Source organism: Notolepis coatsorum (genome assembly GCF_963971535.1).
Source record: "Notolepis coatsorum genome assembly, chromosome: 20".
Classification (NCBI taxonomy): domain Eukaryota; kingdom Metazoa; phylum Chordata; class Actinopteri; order Aulopiformes; family Paralepididae; genus Notolepis; species Notolepis coatsorum.
The window spans coordinates 5,019,496-5,025,223 of record NC_140184.1 but is presented as its reverse complement, the minus strand read 5'-3'; the positions used below and the strand labels follow the sequence as shown (position 1 = coordinate 5,025,223).

Genomic DNA, 5,728 nt, shown 5'->3' with positions numbered 1-5,728 from the left:
AGAGCGAGAGACAGAGAGAGAGCAAGAGAGAATAGTGAGTGTGAGAGAAAGAGAAAGCAAGAGAGGAGAGAATGAGAGTAAATGCGAGAGAGAGAGAGAGAGAGAGAGGGAGAAAGTGTGTGTGTGTGTCTGAGAGAGAGAGAGAGAGAGAGAGAGAGAGAGGAGAAAGTGTGAGAGAAAAAGAAAGCAAGAGAGGAGAGAGTGACAGTAAATGATGTGTGAGAGTGTGTATGAGAGATAGAGAGAGAGAAATGGAAAGAGATTTTGTATTGTGTTATATTGAGTATGTATACCTCTTTCTCTCTTTGTGCTTATGAGTTTTAGTGGGGTTTCCTTGACAAAGTAAACACATTAGAGGTAGTTGATGGCGAGAGAAAGTCTGAACTATGTAAAAACATCTATCTATGAATCACAGTAAAATAGACACTGTCTCTTTAAAGTGACTCCTCCCCTGTACAACTATAACCAGGAAGCACCTCCCACCAAACACGCGTCACACACAATCAGAGTTTACTCTACAACCAGGAAGCAGTGAAGCACGCCACCCGCGTGATCAGATTTCACTTTTCCTGAGAAAACAAAACTTGAAATGGCGCAGCAAGGAGTTGATCTGTACCGGGACCAGTTCTGCTGTTCTATCTGTCTGGATCTACTGAAGGATCCGGTCACTATTCCCTGTGGACACAGCTACTGTATGGGCTGTATTAAAGACTGCTAGGATCGAGATGATCAGAGGGGGATCTATACATGTCCCCAGTGCAGGGAGACTATTACTCCGAGGCCTGCTCTGAAGAAAAACAACATGCTGGCTGAAGTGATAGAACAACTAATGAAGACAGGACTCCAAGCTGCTCCTCCTGATCACTGTTATGCTGGACCTGGAGACGTGGCCTGTGATGTCTGCACTGGGAGAAAGCAGAAAGCCCTCAAGTCCTGCCTGGTATGTCTGGCTTCTTACTGTGAAACTCACCTCCAGCCTCATCATACTGTGGCTCCGTTAAAGAAACACAAGCTGGTCAAAGCCTCCACACGGCTTCAGGAGAACACCTGCTCTCGTCATGACAGGATTCTGGATGTTTTCTGTCGTACTGATCAGCAGTGTATCTGTTATTTGTGTTCCATGGATGAACATAAAGGCCATGATACAGTCTCAGCTGCAGCAGAAAGGACGGAGAGACAGAAAGAGCTTGGCATGAGTCGGCAGAAAGTCCACCAGAGAGTCTGGGAGAGAGAGAAGCGACTCAAAGAGGCCCAACAGGCTGTTGATTCTCTCAATCGCTCTGCTGATAAAGCAGTGGAGGACAGTGAGAGAATCTTTACTGAGCTGATACGCTCCTTGGAGACGAGGCGCTCTGAGCTGAAGAAGGTCATCAGAGCCCAACAGAGGACCACAGTGACTCAGGCTGAAGAAGTGCAGAAGAGACTGGAGCAGGAGATAGCGGACCTGAGGAGGAGAGACACTGAGCTGGAGCAGCTCTCACACACAGAGGACCACATCCACTTTCTACAGAGTTACCCCCCCCTCTCCAGTCCCAGTGAGTCTACAGACTTACCCAGCATCAGTGTCCTTCCTCTCCTGTACTTTGCAGACGTGACTGAGGTCGTGTCTGAGTTGAGAGACAAACTAGAGGACGTTCTGAAAGAGCAGTGGCCCAGAATCTCAACAACAGTGAATGCAGTTAATGTTTTACTGCCACCAGAGCCCAAGACCAGAGCTGGCTTCTTACAATATTCCTCTCAGATCACACTGGACCCAAACACAACACACACACGTCTGTCTTTGTCTGAGGGGAACAGAAAAGCAACACTGATGCCGCAAGAGCAGTCATATCCTAATCACAGAGAAAGATTCATTGAAAGGTTTCAGGTCCTGGGTAGAGAAGGTCTGACTGGACGCTGTTACTGGGAGGTGGAGTGGAGTGAAGGGGTTTCTGTAGCAGCCTCCTACAAAGACATCAGTAGAACAGGCACCGGGGTGAACTGTGGATTTGGATTAAATTCCAAATCCTGGGCTTTAGAGTACAGACCAACTAGTGATTACCTCTTCAGCCACAATAACAAGTACATAACAGTACCGGGCTCCCGGTCCTCCAGAATAGGAGTGTACCTGGATCACAGGGCAGGTACTCTGTCCTTCTACAGCGTCTCTGACACCATGACCCTCCTGCACAGAGTCAACACCACATTCACTCAGCCTCTCTATCCTGGACTTAGGGTAAATTACTCTGGGGAGGCTGCTGAGTTCTGTGAGCTGAAGTAGAGATCAGTGACATTCACAGCTCCTCTACCCAGGGTTTTGGATTTAAATTGATCTTGAAGAAGCTGAGTTGTGAAAGATGAGGTAATTAGGCGTTACATTCACTCAGTCACTCCATCATTGTTCTGAGGGACACACACACAGACATGCACTATGTTGTTCTGAGGGACACACACTCACACATACACTATGTTTATCTTTGTTTCTAGTTTCTAGCCTACCGGGGTAAAGTTTGTTTAATTGGATATTTGCATATTCACATATTTGATTCCCATCTTCAATACCTCTGTCCCTTTGCATGTGGGGAAGTCAAAATCTTTATTTTCATACTCAGGGTAGGCTGGACAACAATATGCAACCATTGTATTTGTATTTGATCACCTTTGGTCATTTTGAATTACTGTGGGATTTGGGTCTGTCTGTTCCAAGGGGGGGGGGTTGGTAATGTGGGGGCCAGACCTCCATGGGGAGGTTGATTCAGCCTATAACCTTCTCCCTCACCTCTTATCTCTGGGCAGCCGGGACACTTCATACAGGACACTCTATCTTCAAGGCCTTCTGTTGAACCCACAGCCAGGATGTGTGGGGCATGGGTCAGTCGTAAATGCAACTATTTAGTTTTAGAACAGACTCATCTGCGTTATCAAAAGAGAGAGAGAGAGAGATGTTCTTCTGGTGGCCGACTTTGAGGGAGATAGACCTAGATAGGAGCTGGCTTAGGAAGAATGACCATTAATTGAATATTGTGCATTTTGTCTTTTGTTCTTGTATTCTTACTAAATAAACGTGGACATCTAAACCCAGAAGGACCCGTGTGGATATTTGCTTGAAACTTGCCGTTTCACCGACTGAACCTCGATATAGAACTTTGAACACAACGTGAAGGAATTCACTTGAACTCACTATTTCCATGATGTGCTACATGAGAAATTCAGTCTAAATCTAACATTACCATTGAAATTCAATACTGTTCAAATGAAACGAGTTAGAGTTCATAGAAACAAGTCTATACTCTACAGTATCAATAATACAAATATGTGTGTACATGTACAGCCCAACCTGTTATAAATATACAAATAACTATGCTAAGTCTACCCCTGGTACAAATATAACTAACTATGTTATGTCTACTCCCGGTACAATATATATACTGTAACTATAATTATAAAATATAAGTATATCCTGTGCAATATATATATAGTACTCCATACTAAGTCTACCTTGATCTGTACATGGAATATAAGATATTTGGAACTTTCTGAACCCATTGTAAAATGTAATATAGATCAGTTTTACTACAATGTTTGCAAACATTGCCAACATACCCAAAGTGTTTCAGCCACAGAACAAATACAAGCAGCGTTGTCTAGTGTCGGTCAGCAGGCTATGAAAACAGGGCTCCATTCTTATGTCTGGTGGTGGAGCTACACATTCATGTATGTTTGGATCAATTACCTTTAACATATTCAATCTAGCCAATAAAAAATGCACACATTTGGATATGATCACTTTTCCCTTTGTATAATAACTGTATAAGGTGACTGTACAATTGTCTTCATATAAACATTTAGTATAAAATAATTACCCATAAAATATAAAGGGCAATGTATAGTGTGTAAAAACATATATAAAAATAACAACACTTTCACAAGTTCATAGTTTATTCAAAATATATATTGATTTAAGTATCCAACAGGACTTGACATAAACATTTGTACAGTGATGATGAGAGACAAGTTATGCAACACACCCGCACTCTATTTCAGTTCACTGGAGATATCGTATCTTTGCTGACAAAATAACAGCATGTTATGAAGGTCAAAGGTTGTGCAAAATCTTCCAGCTTTGTCCTTGGACCATATCTTGTTCCACATATGAAATTAATAATAAATAGGACCGTTACAGTTGGACAACAAAACAATATTTTGTATATTATCTATAGAACTAATCTTCAAACGGACACAAAGGCTGATTATGGCTGCACTTTGAAATTGAAATGATATAACAACACTGCTAGGAGTAGTTTAGTGTATATTGTATACTGAGCTGAATTAACTCTTCATCAAAACGTTATAGCGAAGTGTTTTATTCACAATGTGAAATCAGATACTGCATAAAATCTGTTGTATAAAAGCAACAGAACACTAAAGGCTGTGCGTTGTAGTAAATCTAGTAAATAGAGTCGCGGCTGAGATGATGGAAATACTTTAGATGTGATGTTATTTACTCTTGTGTTCTATTGCTTAGTCACTCCCTGTAGTAACATTTACAGAAACATGTTACATTATGGTTCACTGCAGATTTGGAAAGGCCGTCACCAGGGTTAACATTTTAACCCACCTCTTCAACCTCGGGATCCCAGCATAGAGCTGCATGTAAATGGTAAATGGTAAATGGCTGCATTTATATACTATCACTTTTATCCAAAGCGCTTTACAATTTGTTCCTCACATTCACTCACACATTCACACACAGACGGCAGAGGCGACCATGCAAGGTGCCAACCTGCTCATCGGGAGCAATTAGGGGTTAAGTGTCTTGCTCAAGGACACGTTGCCAGGGAGGAGCGGGAATCGAACCGGGAACCTCTGGATTACCAGACAACTGCTCTACTCTGTCGTGTGTCTGCTGAGCAAGGGTAGAATTACCTATGGAGTCAATGGGAAGAAGACAGACGCATAATGGGGTAAACCGTTGTCAGAACTCAGGTCATTTGGACAGTCTTTCGATGCCATTATGAATAACTAGCAATCTGTCTGAGTCAATGAGAGCTTTCATTTATGTCTAACTAGGCCGCCATTCAAAATGCCATTCCAGCATTCGTCCCTATGAGACAGTTGTAGTCAAATTCTGCACTAATGCTAACATGAGTATATGCAACAATCTCATACTGGCTGCATATCTGTTCTACTGTCTTATCTAGAAGCTCATACTGGCTGCATATCTTTTCTACTGTCTTATCTAGAAGCTCATCCTGGCTGCATATCTCTTCTACTGTATCTAGAAGCTCATACTGGCTGCATATCTCTTCTACTGTATCTAGAAGCTCATACTGGCTGCATATCTCTTCTACTGTCTATAGAAGCTCATACTGGCTGCATATCTCTTCTACTGTATCTAGAAGCTCATACTGGCTGCATATATTTTCTACTGTATCTAGAAGCTCATACTGGCTGCATATCTGTTCTACTGTATATAGAAGCTCATTGGTTTGTAAATGTAATAGATTTTCTATAGATTTTTAGTTTTTAATGTATGTTCTGTAATCTGTATATTGGCCTGGCAAATGGTGTGTTATTGTTGTATTAATTGTGATACTGCACACGATCACGATAACCATTAAATATAAGGATCTTGAATACAAGGTGTAGTGGTTTTAGCTCTATAGTCAATACAATGACAAGAGATCTGGGCGGGCCTTTGTAACACTTGGCAACTCTCACTGATTTACAGTATAAACTGGTGGCAGAT

The 5,728-nt window shown here is 42.0% G+C and overlaps 1 pseudogene across 1 annotated transcript; it reads left to right on the top strand.

Annotated features, from left to right (window-relative positions):
* Positions 1-589: 589 nt before the first annotated feature.
* LOC311246919 (E3 ubiquitin/ISG15 ligase TRIM25-like) lies at positions 590-2,260 on the top strand (annotated as a pseudogene). The gene has a single exon. The product of its transcript is annotated as an E3 ubiquitin/ISG15 ligase TRIM25-like (transcript).
* Positions 2,261-5,728: the final 3,468 nt, after the last annotated feature.